Source organism: Staurois parvus, unplaced genomic scaffold, assembly GCF_062004578.1.
Source record: "Staurois parvus isolate SC_StPar_1 unplaced genomic scaffold, SC_StPar_1.0 ptg000102l, whole genome shotgun sequence".
NCBI lineage: Eukaryota > Metazoa > Chordata > Amphibia > Anura > Ranidae > Staurois > Staurois parvus.
This window is the reverse complement of record NW_028317898.1, coordinates 328,018-343,078: the sequence shown is the minus strand read 5'-3', so window position 1 is coordinate 343,078 and position 15,061 is coordinate 328,018. Positions and strand designations below refer to the sequence as shown.

The following is a 15,061-nucleotide window of genomic DNA, read 5'->3' as shown; positions in this document are numbered from 1 at the left end:
CATGTAAAGGGGCACTCCTATGGGAACAGTCCATGTAAAGGGGCACTCCGATGGGAACAGTCCATGTAAAGGGGGCACTCCGATGGGATCAGTGCATGTAAGGGGGCACTCCGATGGGAACAGTCCATGTAAGGGGGGCACTCCGATGGGATCAGTCCATGTAAGGGGGGCACTCCGATGGGAGCAGTCCATGTAAGGGGGGCACTCCGATGGGAGAAGTCCATGTAAAGGGGCACTCCGATGGGAGCAGTTCATGTAAAGGGGCACTCCGATAGGATCAGTCCATGTGAGGGGACACTCCGATGGGATCAGTGCATGTAAAGGGGCACTCCGATGGGATCAGTGCATGTAAGGGGGCACTCCCATGGGATCAGTGCATGTAAGGGGGCACTCCGATGTGAACAGTCCATGTAAAGGGGCACTCCTATGGGAACAGTCCATGTAAAGGGGCACTCCGATGGGAACAGTCCATGTAAAGAGGCACTCCGATGGGATCAGTGCATGTAAGGGGACACTCTGATGGAAACAGTCCATGTAATGGGGCACTCCGATGGGATCAGTGCATTTAAGGGGCACTCCGATGGGATCAGTGCATTTAAGGGGGCACTCCGATGGGATCAGTCCATGTAAAGGGGGTACTGTGATGGGAACAGTCCATGTAAGGAGGCACTCCGATGGGAACAGTCCATGCAGAGGAGCAAACCAATGGGAACAATGCATGTAAGGGGGCACTCCGATGGGATGAGTCCATGTAAAAAGGCACTCCAATCGGAACAGTCCATGTAAGGGGTAGAGGCGGCTTCATGTCGGTCAATCAGATAACAAATGGCTGAGGGTCCGGCAGTCTGTGTTCTTTATCAGAAGGGTCACCTCTATGCTGCAGATTCAAAGCAGGGAGCCGGCCAGTTCAGATTGCCAGTGACCTCTGACCCCCAGGTCCCATTAAGGGAACCTGCCTACAATACAGCCGCCATTACTAGGTGGTCCCGGATGTAATAGAAAGGTCAAATTGTGGAGGATTGTATGAGCACAGCACACATTGTCAGATCAGATTGGTGGAGATCGCTGTTCAATCATGTCTGACTTTCGCCCCACACCATGATGGTCACATGATTGCTTGGGTGGGCGCTAACCATGGCGGATCGTCATACAACTCACTGTTTATGTCTTACAGAGCCCCTCCCCCATGCTGGCAATCTGATTGGACGTGAAGTACCGTCAGCCTCATGGTGGAAGAGCCGTGAGCCCCCAACATGGACACCAAATGCGTAAAGGTGGTGGAACGATGTCGGCAAGTGAAGGGCGAGGGGACGGACATGAAGTATTAGATGATGGGTGCAGTGAGCAGCAGGCGCTGTCAGTACTTCATCCAGAAGACAGGTAGGTGGGTGAGGATGGGAGCAAAGGGGTCCTCACTGGGGGAAGGAATGGTGTGTCACCCATATACAGAGAGGGCTCCCCATACCCATGTATGAGCTGGAAGTGGGAGGAGATCAGCGCTGGTAGTATCCATCACAGACAACACTGACCCATCCTCCCATCCACCACATACTGACCCATCCCTGCAATCCCCACATACTGACCCATCCCTGCAATCCCCACATACTGATCCATCCCTGCAATCCCCACATACTGACCCATCCCTGCAATCCCCACATACTGACCCATCCCTGCGATCCCCACATACTGACCCATCCTCCCATCCACCACATACTGACCCATCCCTGCAATCCCCACATACTGAGCCATCCCTGCAATCCCCACATACTGACCCTTCCCTGCAATCCCCACATACTGACCCATCCCTGCAATCCCCACATACTGAGCCATCCCTGCAATCCCCACATACTGACCCTTCCCTGCGATCCCCACATACTGGCCCATCCCTGCAATCCCCACATACTGACCCATCCCTGCGATCCCCACATACTGACCCATCCCTGCAATCCCTACATACTGACCCATCCCTGCGATCCCCACATACTGACCCATCCTCCCATCCACCACACACTGTCCCATCCCTGCGATCCCCACATACTGACCCATCTCTGCAATCCCCACATACTGACCCTTCCCTGCGATCCCCACATTCTGACCCATCCCTGCAATCCCCACATTCTGACCCATCCCTGCGATCCCCACATACTGACCCTTCCGTGCAATCCCCACATACTGACCCGTCCCTGCGATCCCCACATACTGACCCATCCCCGCGATCCCCACATACTGACCCATTCCCGCGATCCCCACATACTGACCCATCCCTGCAATCCCCACATACTGGCCCATCCCTGCAATCCCCACATACTGACCCATCCCTGCAGTCCCCACATACTGACCCATCCCTGCAGTCCCCACATACTAACCCATCCCTGCAGTCCCCACATACTGACCCATCCCTGCAGTCCCCACATACTGATCCATCCTCCCATCCACCACACACTGACCCATCCCTGCGATCCCCACATACTGACCCTTCCCTGCAATCCCCACATACTGACCCATCCCTGCAATCCCCACATACTGACCCATCCCTGCAATCCCTACATATTGACCCATCCCTGCGATCCCCACATACTGACCCATCCTCCCATCCACCACACACTGACCCATCCCTGCGATCCCCACATACTGACCCATCCCTGCAATCCCCACATACTGACCCTTCCCTGCGATCCCCACATTCTGACCCATCCCTGCAATCCCCACATACTGACCCATCCCTGCGATCCCCACATACTGACCCTTCCGTGCAATCCCCACATACTGACCCGTCCCTGCGATCCCCACATACTGACCCATCCCCGCGATCCCCACATACTGACCCATCCCTGCGATCCCCACATACTGACCCATCCCTGCGATCCCCACATACTGACCCATCCCTGCAATCCCCACATACTGACCCATCCCTGCAATCCCCACCTACTGACCCATCCCTGCAATCCCCACATACTGACCCATCCCTGCAATCCCCACATACTGACCCATCCCTGCAATCCCCACATACTGACCCATCCCTGCAATCCCCACATACTGACCCATCCCTGCAATCCCCACATACTGACCCATCCCTGCGATCCCCACATACTGACCCATCCTCCCATCCACCACACACTGTTCCATCCCTGCGATCCCCACATACTGACCCATCTCTGCAATCCCCACATACTGACCCTTCCCTGCGATCCCCACATTCTGACCCATCCCTGCAATCCCCACATACTGACCCATCCCTGCGATCCCCACATACTGACCCTTCCGTGCAATCCCCACATACTGACCCGTCCCTGCGATCCCCACATACTGACCCATCCCCGCGATCCCCACATACTGACCCATTCCCGCGATCCCCACATACTGACCCATCCCTGCAATCCCCACATACTGACCCATCCCTGCAATCCCCACATACTGACCCATCCCTGCAGTCCCCACATACTGACCCATCCCTGCAGTCCCCACATACTAACCCATCCCTGCAGTCCCCACATACTGACCCATCCCTGCAGTCCCCACATACTGATCCATCCTCCCATCCACCACACACTGACCCATCCCTGCGATCCCCACATACTGACCCTTCCCTGCAATCCCCACATACTGACCCATCCCTGCAATCCCCACATACTGACCCATCCCTGCAATCCCTACATACTGACCCATCCCTGCGATCCCCACATACTGACCCATCCTCCCATCCACCACACACTGACCCATCCCTGCGATCCCCACATACTGACCCATCCCTGCAATCCCCACATACTGACCCTTCCCTGCGATCCCCACATTCTGACCCATCCCTGCAATCCCCACATACTGACCCATCCCTGCGATCCCCACATACTGACCCATCCCTGCGATCCCCACATACTGACCCATCCCTGCAATCCCTACATACTGACCCATCCCTGCGATCCCCACATACTGACCCATCCTCCCATCCACCACACACTGTTCCATCCCTGCGATCCCCACATACTGACCCATCTCTGCAATCCCCACATACTGACCCTTCCCTGCGATCCCCACATTCTGACCCATCCCTGCAATCCCCACATACTGACCCATCCCTGCGATCCCCACATACTGACCCTTCCGTGCAATCCCCACATACTGACTCGTCCCTGCGATCCCCACATACTGACCCATCCCCGCGATCCCCACATACTGACCCATTCCCGCGATCCCCACATACTGACCCATCCCTGCAATCCCCACATACTGACCCATCCCTGCAATCCCCACATACTGACCCATCCCTGCAGTCCCCACATACTGACCCATCCCTGCAGTCCCCACATACTAACCCATCCCTGCAGTCCCCACATACTGACCCATCCCTGCAGTCCCCACATACTGATCCATCCTCCCATCCACCACACACTGACCCATCCCTGCGATCCCCACATACTGACCCTTCCCTGCAATCCCCACATACTGACCCATCCCTGCAATCCCCACATACTGACCCATCCCTGCAATCCCTACATACTGACCCATCCCTGCGATCCCCACATACTGACCCATCCTCCCATCCACCACACACTGACCCATCCCTGCGATCCCCACATACTGACCCATCCCTGCAATCCCCACATACTGACCCTTCCCTGCGATCCCCACATACTGACCCATCCCTGCGATCCCCACATTCTGACCCATCCCTGCAATCCCCACATACTGACCCATCCCTGCGATCCCCACATACTGACCCTTCCGTGCAATCCCCACATACTGACCCGTCCCTGCGATCCCCACATACTGACCCATCCCCGCGATCCCCACATACTGACCCATCCCTGCGATCCCCACATACTGACCCATCCCTGCGATCCCCACATACTGACCCATCCCTGCGATCCCCACATACTGACCCATCCCTGCAATCCCCACCTACTGACCCATCCCTGCAATCCCCACATACTGACCCATCCCTGCAATCCCCACATACTGACCCATCCCTGCAGTCCCCACATACTGACCCATCCCTGCAATCCCCACATACTGACCCATCCCTGCAGTCCCCACATACTGACCCATCCCTGCAGTCCCAGCATCGACCCTCCGCATAGTAGTGTATTTTACTTTTTTGCTGCCCTAGGCAAGACTAAAATCGACCACCCCCATCTACATTTATCTCTCCCCTTGCTGTTTAAGATCCACCTCTTCAGTACAGGAGCATAATGGAGGGCAGTGTGACATGGCAGGGGGAGGTCGTGGGACAGGAGGGGGTCATCGTGATGGGGGCAGCAGGACAGGAAGGAGGCAGCAGGAGAGGAGGGGGGCAGCAGGAAGGGGGAGATCAGGACAGGAGTAGGCCATCGAGACAGGTAGGAGGGTAGCAGGACAAGAGGGAGGCATCATGACAGGGGGAAGGCGTCATCTGTTTTCACAAGTTGCCTTGTGTTGATGTAGGTGCTACTGCCATTGATGAAAACTGGTGACTCTTCCTTACCTCCTCCTAGAAACAACAGGAGGAGTTCTTCACTGCCAAATAATAGGATAATGTAGCATTCAACAGTGGGAACAGATCAGCATTGGCAAAACTGTAAAAGGGACTTAACTCCACTATGGAAGTTATTATTATATTAAAAAAAATAAAATTTGAGTTACACTACCAGTGACACCAGTTTTGTACCTAAATTCTCAACTCTGCTTACCCACCAGAGCCATTATCAGGAGGTTCCCTGTTCACCTGTGGAATATTCCATTTATACTTTATGTACCGTTGAATGCAGCAGAAGTGGTGAGACTTAGTGGAGGGGGGAAAACTGGGATCTGTAAAGAGGAGATTTTGCCCTTGCTGTCAATAAAAAATGTAATAAACCAGCAAGTTGGTTAAATTGACCTTTTCTCATCATCAACATTACAATTATCAATGTTTCTGTGATGGCCAGCTCTGCAACAATTATTCTTTCTTTTCTTTTATCTTCAGCTATTCAGTGCTATAGAAAAAGATTGGTCATCTTTGGTTTCACCTGTAAGTGCTGAAGCTGTAATCACTACATGGAAATACCAGCATCATTTCCTTCTGCCTTTGTAAAGTTCCTCTTTTTGGGTCTATAAAAGAAGATGGCTCCATGTGGCTATCAGTACTCAGCAGCTCTGCATACAGGAGAAGACAAGAGCCCTAAAGGTCAAAGATACCCCAACATCATGTGCTCCACAAAGACCATGCTGTGTATGGCACTCCTTGCAGTTGCAGTAGTCACCGTATCTGCTGGTAAGTGGCGACAGAAGAACACATAGTAAGCAGATAGATAATATGCAGGTGGAAGGATGTATGGTTACATGTGAACTGATTTATGGAACAAGTGGGTCAGTAAAGATTTTTCCTACATAAACTAGTGAGTTTTTTACTTCAGCCTCTAATATACACAAGGAAACAAAGCAAGGACAATGGGAGGAATCTGTGAGAAAATCTCCCAATTTGTATCACTTTTTATAAAATGACTTAAATGTTTGGCACGGTTTAAGGAGAAAGAAGAGTAGAAGACAATACAGTGTTATAACTATTTATTGGGCAATATTTTCCCTGTTTGTTTCTGCATCCCATCTTTTATTAATAGATTTTTTGCAACACTGAATGTATTTAATCATGCAGCCATAAAATGACGATTTTCATATGACTGACTGGTAAAGACTACTCAGGACCTCTTCTGAAGATTTTTATATACAGATCCTTCACCATTTTTTTTTAAAAGGCAATCTTGCCATTAGTAAAATATTCCCTCTAAATTCTCAATTTGGACCAATTGGCAAAGCCATTATCCACTAGCTAAATTGATGTGTCATGTTATGTAGCAGATTCCTCATTTGAAAGAACAAACAAATATCTTGGGAATCTGGATGTAAGAAAGTGATACCTTTTATAGGCTTGCTGTTGTAGACTAAGGCACAAAAGCAAGCAAGCAACCAACCAACCCAAAAGCTGAATTGGTGGGGATTTCTTCATTTTGGTGGAGATATTCCTTTATGAAATATCAAATGGTATGTATATGAAATGCAGTTTGCTGTCACCTTACATTTTGTTTTAATAACATAGAATTTCACGTGATGGTTAATTCTCTACACTTGTTATTATTTGCAGACACTGATAAATTTAGCACCTGCTGAACCAAGGTCTCCTCAGCTAAATCCAAAGTTCCTATAGTGGACTTCCTCCTACAGCAGCTCCTCCTTGTGTTGAAGCTGTGATGTAAGTATTAAGATTAGAATGTATTTACTATTTGTTACAGGTACTTGTATAGGGTCCTCAATTTACGCAGCGCTTTACATTTATATTGTACATTCACATCAGTCCCTGCCCTGAAAGAGCTTACGCAGGCACAGGGAGAACATGCAAACTCTATACAGGTAGTGTCATGGTTGGGATTCAAACCAACGACCCTAGTGCTGCCAGGCAGGAGTGCTAATTACTTAGCCACTGAGCTGGAAGAGAATGGAAGTGGGGCAAAAATACCCATTATTGGGGATAATTGCACCCCATGTGATTGTACTGGATCCTGGTGATGGGCTGCTGAGGTCCTAAGTGCTGCATTGTGGGGAGGGTAGGTGCTGTGCTTTGTGCTATATTCATACAGTATATTTGTAGAATTAACTTTTAACAAATGTTTACATTGATATGAGCAAAAACTAGCCAGTTTCTGATTATATGCATATCTGCTGTTTATATCTTAATGCTAATAAACACTTATGAAGTGTTCTCAAATACTATGTATTTCTTCCAGGTTTATCACAAAAGAAGGCAAGATTCTTTACTCCAGACCTAACTTGCCCTGGGTTATTCAGAAGGTGAAGGAGATTGGGTAAGTTAAGACGATTTAAACCTCAGATTCAAATGCTTAGATTCCAACTTAAAGTGGAACTGCACTGCATCTGAGCACCACAAACCAAAAATGCTATACAATTCATTTTTAATATTCAAAACAAACTCCTCCATCCATTCATGCCTCCATGCTTTATTTTGCTAAGAAAACATTTTGAAAAACACCTCCTGGCATTTCTGGCAGTGGTCATCTTGAGTAAGGGCAGATGTTTCACATAGCAGTTACTTCCTGGAATCCATCTGTCCTTCGCTCAGGCATTGGCTGAGCTCCTTCCCCTCCTGAAGACTCCTGGGATGCATGACATCATTTCCTTAGGCACGGAAACCAGGAAGTTAATGAAGGAATACAAAAAAAGAAAAGGTTAAAACAAGTAAATATGATATACTTTACTAATGCTAGCAGCATAAGGATTAGAAATAGTCCATGCTGATTGAGAGAGTGAAGTTTCGTTTTAAGTATTTAAAAAGCCTCTTGTATGTGCAGATGATCACAGGGAAAGCTCATTTTAGGCCCTCTGTCTTTAACTGGTCTATTTGTAGGCTAATGACTGCTTTTCCAGGGCAAGAGCTTGCCACGCAGATACAGAACTGTCTGAATAAATTATTTATGGCTAGAGGGCATCCAGAAACGTCTGAACGAATGTAGACTCTTGGTAGCCTCCTGGCCTGTCTACATCTACCTAACTTGGCTATTGCCATGAATGGCCAGATTTGTTACACACTGAGTACCTGTAGCCTAGACAAAAGTCAAGTGGTTCAATATGTATGCTAGCCAAAGTGTTGCCCTAATTCATGTCTTACACCAATGCCAAGGCTTCTGTAGTGAGAGAAAATAGAATAGAACAGGGGTGTCTAACCGCATCAGCATGTCTAGCTGCACCAGCATTATGGTTGCCCTCAAAGGGCCAGTTGTACCTGTAAGACTAGATGTCCAGAGCTCCCCACCCTCCCTTACATCAGATGTCAAGAGCCCCCCACCATCAGAAGTCAAGAGTCCCCCACTCTCCATTGCATTACAGTGCACCCCCCTTACTGCTGCTGCAGGGAATAAACTTGGGGCAGAGCTTGGAAGCAGAAAGGGTAGGGTCTGGAGAAGGACTGGAGTCTGCTGAATGCTGAGACCAGGGGAGGCAGAAACGAGGGAATGCTGCAACTGCACAGAGAGGCACAGCATACGTAGGAGATCTGTCATCCTCTCTACTGTGGACTGCTGAGATGGGAAAGGGGGTACAGAGACGATCCTGTCCATGGCTGCATGGAGAAATGCAGGATCTGGCAAAGAAGGTCTGTACTCCTCTCTGCTGCTGAATGCTGGGACAGAAAAGGGGGTGGGGGGTGGAGATGGCCTGTCCTAAGCTGCACAGAGAGACACAGGATCTGTAGGAGGAGCTCAATCCTCTTCTTTGCCACTGACTGCTGAGACAGGAGAGGAGGGGATGGAGATGAGCCTGTCCCTGGCTGCACAGAGTGACGGAGGATCTGGCTGAGGGGTTCTATCTCCCTTCCAGCTGACTGACTGCTCAGGCAAGGTGGGGGCAAAGACTAGGGGGTGCTGCAGCTGACAGCCACATGAAATGACCTGGAGGGATGGATTCGGCACATGTGGAATAGAAGTTGGGGCTTATTTAGACTGTGTCAAACGCACTGCAATTATAAATATGATTCAAACATGGCCTTTACAAACAAGTCTCCCAAGATGCATTATGTCATATTTATAGTTTAACCTTTGTTTTTTTTTTTTGTTTTTTTTTAAAGGTAAAGAAAAGAAGCACAACAAAATAAAGAAAATGATGACCATGACAGAAACACTGGGTATTCCCATGCTAATTAGTATGAACAAAACTAAGAAGAACCTCAATGACAAAAGCGACGTCTCTAGTTGAACTATGTGGCGTTCAATTAATAGGTATTTAACTTTAATTCTAGTAATTTATTTGTGTGATTTAAATGAGTGCAAAATTAATTGTATGTACGTGTAGTTAGAGTTGTGATTTATGAATGTGTATTATTTTTACAGTATCATGTACTGTAAAATAGTTTAGCTCTGAAACCACTTATAATGGTCCTCGTGTATAAAAATGTGTCACCCAGAGCAATTTGACATATTTTTCTTTCAGCGGCAATGAAATATGAAAATATATTTTTTTACCATAATTCAGACCCTTGTACTTTCATTCTTTTTTTACTTTTTCTCCTGGTTTAATGTAATTTTTCCTTAGTATTTTGCTCATCATAATTAGCAAATGAATCTGTTAATTTAATTGTGAAATGTATTTAGTTGCAGCAAGATATGAATAGTGCTATGCCTTCCTGAGCATGTCACTTATTAGGGTAATATCCCAACAACCAGACTGCTGTAGTGATGGTAAGAGGATGCCAATACTTTGTAAGCATTGCCGTCCTAGCTCATGGTATGCTGTCCTGCCCTCGGTGCCTCTAGCAGTTAGTAATGTTTCCAATGGAATTGGGAGGGGCCAAAGCATAATAATTCATTTATCACCTAGCACTTTGCACATTCCCCTCGCCATCATAGCTAAGTTAGTTCAGCATTCTTTAATCACTTCATATGACAGATCACTTCATATGACACTTTAATGAAGTTGTTTTACAACATTTTACCATTTTGTGTACTGAAACATCTTTATTTTTATTGAAACTACCTTTTTGTCTGTTTTAAGACATGAAAAATCAACTGGAGAATCAGCACACAGGAAGTTGATATTGTTACAACCAATTATGATTTTTGTGAATTTGTTATTCTCTCTATTTAACTCCACCATTGATTTTACCCAGCTTAATTACAACTCAAAACAGGTTCAAAGTATCTCTTGACAATAGCCTCTGTATGGCAGTTGTCAGAATTCCCCTTGTATTTATTGTTTAATTCCCCTTGCCTGAATAGTTTAATTGTCAATCTATTGTGATGGGCTGTTTTATAATCCTAGTAAAAATTACAAGGCAGTTGAGAAAGCCAATCACAATTTAGTAAGCAAGATATACACGTGTTGGCAGTCAACATTTATGAATCAATTTGCTGCAACGTAGATGCATTCATTTTTTTGCACTGTGGTAAAAAAAAGGTATTGTCATTTGAATGCATGCTGGGATTGTATCTGTGCTGCAATGCAAATGTAATTCCTTACTCGATTTTTTGAGTTTGTTTTTGTTAATGAATGTATGTATTTTGTCATATTTATGAAGACAATACCTTATTCACTGGTTCAAGATAAAACTGGATGATTTATTAACCTCTTGCCGACCGCGCATAGCCGAATGACGGCTTCACCGCGGCCGGCCAGTTCTGACGTCCTCCCAGAACGCGCTCTCCTGCGCGCCCCAGGGGGCGCGCACCCGGCGATCTCCGTGATCGCTGTGTCCTACGGACACAGCTGATCACGAGATGTGGTAAAAGGCCGATCATACCGGCCTTTTACCACGTGATCAGCGGTGTCCAATGACACGCTGATCACATGGAAATGCAAGTGCCGGTTCTCGGCTGCACTTTCCTCACGCTGTCAGATCGTGAGGAAAGTACTGCCGAGAACCAGCAGTTGTCAGAGCGGGGATCGGCACCGATCATCAGGGCACTGATGATCAGTGCCCTGATGATCGGTGCCCAGCAGTGACACCCGCAACTTCCGCCCAGCAGTGCGCCCACTAGCTCCGCCCACCCGTGCCCAGCAGTGCACCCACCTGTGCCCAGCAGTGCCCCCACCTGTGCCCAGCAGTGAACCCACCTGTGCCACTCTGCAGTGCCACCTACCTGTGCCAAGAAGTGCCACCTACATGTGCCCAGCAGTGCCACCCACCTGTGCCCACCCACCTGTGTCCACCAGTGCCACCCACCTGTGCCCACCAGTGCCACCCACCTGTGCCCACCCACCAGTGCTGCCCACCAGTGCCACCCACCAGTGCAGCCCAGCAGTGCTGCCAGTCAGTGCCACCAGTCAGTGCCCAGGGGTTGTGCCAGTCAGTGCCGCCAGTCAGTGCCCAGCAGCTATGCCAGTCAGTGCCGTCTATCAGTACCCATAATCAGTGTCACCTATCAGTGCCACCTATCAGTGCTGCATATCAGTGCCGCCTATCCGTGACCCCTAATTAGTGCTGTCTATCAGTGCCGCCTATCCGTGCCACCTCATTAGTACTGCCTATCAGTGCCCTTTAGTGCTGCCTATCAGTGCCCATCAGTGCCGCCTATCAGTGCCCATCAGTGCTGCCTCATCAACTCACATCAGTGAAGGAGAAAAAATACCTGTTTGAAAAATTTTATAAAAGAAACAAATAAACTTTTTTTTTTTTTCAAATTTTTTGCACTTTTTTTATTTATAGCGCAAAAAGTAAAGCGCCCAGTGGCGATTAAATACCACCAAAAGAAAGCTCTATTAGTGAGAAAAAAATGATCAAAATTTCATATGGGTACAATGTTGCATGACCGCGCAATTGTCAATCAACGTGCGGCAGCGCTGAAAGCTGAAAATTGGCCTGGTAAGGAAGGGGGTATAAGTGCCCGGTAGGCAAGTGGTTAATACTTTAATTAATACTTCAGTACTTTAATGGAAAGTACAGAGAAAAAAATGATGTTTTGTTATTTCAGTATTTCATTCTATAAGATGAATTGTTATATGCAGTGATGTACTTTGGTTTTGTGTTGCCCTAGGCAAGACTAAAATTGGGCGTCCCCTCCTTCCCCAGAAAGACTAAAATCGGGCAACCCCCACCATCTGAATTTGTCCCACTCCAGCCATGGTATACCATTTGGTGCCAAATTATGGTACCTAAAAATCTCCATAGGCAAAATTTAAAAGCCTTTACAAGTTACCTGTTTAGAGTAACACAGGAGGTCTGGTGCTAGAACTCTCACTTTGACTTTCATGGCAGTACCTCACATGTGTGGTGCGAACTCCATTTACATATGCGTGAGGGACCTATGTGCCTGTGAGCATGGGGGAACGGGGGTGCTTTCATTTTTTTTTTAATTTTATTTTTTCTTTATTTACATTTTTTTTGTACACTGTACCTTTTTAACTTTTTTTTGATCAACTTTATTTCTATTACAAGGGATGAACAACATCCCTTGTGATAGCATACGCCATGACAGTTCCTGTTTATGGAGAGATCTATGGTCTATTAGACCCCAAATCTCTCCTCTGGCCTCCCAATGCATGTGATCAGACACAGATCAGTCTGATCGTTTGCATTGGGACTGCATGGTAGAGCCTGGTAAAGGCGTCGGTGGCAGGAGGGGGAGGGACACCCTTCCGCCGCCTGTAAAAGTAATCCAGAGGCTTGTTAGCCCCCAGACTACTTTTATCTTGTGCAAAATGAGAGTGAGGAGAAGAGAGAGGGAGGGAGGGAGCGACAGGGAGAGAGAGGGGGGAAGAAAGGGGGAGACAGGGAGAGAGAGTGAGGGAGAGAAGAGAGGGGGGGGAGAACATAGAGGGGGGGGAGAACAGAGAGGGGGGAGAAGAGAGAGGGGAGGAGAGAGAGAGGGGGAGACTCTCTTTGACAAGTAAAGGGGCCCTTATCTGGGGTCCGTGGTGTCTGTGGCTGCACTGATACCTGCCTTGCAGCGATGGTCTCCTCTTCTGCACCCCCTCTGCACGGTCAGCTGACCTCTAGGCTCCGCCCTCCGGCCCTATGCAGTGAATGGAATAGACAGCCGGCTGGCTGCAGAGAGGCCGGGTAAGCGGAGCATAGCTGCAATGGTCAGTCCGGCTCTGGGCTTCTTGCCGGATCTTAATGATGGCAGTGGGTAAAACAGGGAATCAGAGCTCCGGGAAGGCACAGAGAGGGTAAGACAGCTGGCTTGCCATTAACTCAAGATGGCATAAGCCAAGCCCACCTTCCCCTGCTCAAAACTTGCTGAGCCCACCCCTGTCTAAACCCTACCTTCCACCTGAGCCTGCCTCCCGCCCGAACCCTGCCAAGCTCTCCTAACCTGCCAAGCCCTGGTCCTTTGTCCCTTCTGCTTGGGGGCAGGGCCTCCCCCCTGAAAACTGCCGCCCTAGGCAAACGCCTTGTTTGCCTTGCGGCAGATACGCCCCTGGTTATCTGCAGTAAAACAACACAAACTTTTGAGGTTTCTGTCCTAACATCCTGCTAGACTAACCTTTTTATTCAATAAACCAACGCAAGAAGCAAAGAAATAAATACAATTGCCAACTGATAACCGATCAGAATCTAGCTTATGTTGGCCCTACGTTAGTCATTTTAATGAGTTGAGTTGTTATAGGTTGCTGTGTTTTGTAGTTTATTTCTTGAACTCTTTATTTCTTTTTTTTTACTGTTGGCCTTTATTATAAAACTTTTTAAAGAAATCTTAAGGCTTGCTTTACTCATACAATAAAATACAGAGGGAAGAAATATTCCAGATGTGGTTTTCTGGGCTGGTTGCTACATTCAGAGAGGATCTGTTTTTGCATTCTGAAGCAGAAACACTTACTACTTAGTCACTGGTTATCAGACTTACACACCTGTATAATGACACAGTACAGCTAGCTGCTCTGAGTGTTCTAATATTCAGGTCTTAAAACCTCAAAAGATCTTTAATCACTCTCTGCTTTATTTAGGTACAGTAGCTGGTATAAGCAAAATCCCCCTCCACTAAAGCTAGCAATACACATTTAGATTTTTCTCATTCATTCCATAGATTGAATGAGAGAAAAGCAATCGATTTCTACTTCCACACTACATGCCAAGCATAGTATTCAGACAGCCACAGCAACCGCGGCTGTCTGAATACCTGAATAGGGCATGCATCTGATAGGATGCAGTCACTCTTTGAGGGAATATTTTCCACCTAACTCAGTTGATTTGATCAACCTGGGTGGTGTTGTCAGGGCCATTCACAGCCTAAATTTAGACTGATTCAGCCCGTCCATGTATGCCTACCTTAATAATAATAGTCAGCATTTACAGCACTCTTCAGTCTGCACCAAATCAGCACCTCTTATTTTCCCATTAGAATCAATAGTCCCTGGGTTTTCAAAAGAAGCCCCTCAGGTGCTAGTAATGCTAGTAATGGCTGCAATAGTAATAAAGTCCAATCATGGGCACTAAGACACTCTATGCAGGCTTTTTACTAACAGTTTCTGGAAATTGGAACTTAAACGGTGGCTATAAAATTAAAAATTAATAATCATTTTTTCTTCTCCTTAAAATGATTCTAGAGGCTGAAGGTCTTTTTTTAACCTAATGCCTTTACTGCATAAAGGTAAAAAAAACCTTCCG

At 47.6% G+C, this 15,061-nt stretch overlaps 2 long non-coding RNA genes across 2 annotated transcripts in view; one reads left to right on the top strand and one right to left on the bottom strand.

The window, feature by feature from the left end:
• Positions 1-5,244: 5,244 nt before the first annotated feature.
• On the top strand, positions 5,245-9,985 carry LOC149467714 (uncharacterized). The gene is made up of 5 exons (XR_016311856.1): positions 5,245-5,333; positions 5,939-6,226; positions 7,094-7,201; positions 7,734-7,811; positions 9,587-9,985. It is a non-coding gene; the product is annotated as an uncharacterized LOC149467714 (long non-coding RNA).
• LOC149467713 (uncharacterized) overlaps positions 7,945-15,061 on the bottom strand; it is a 34,041-nt gene continuing 26,924 nt past the window's right edge. Inside the window, exon 3 of the long non-coding RNA XR_016311855.1 lies at positions 7,945-8,142. This is a non-coding gene — a long non-coding RNA (uncharacterized LOC149467713). The remainder of the gene's footprint in view (positions 8,143-15,061) is intronic.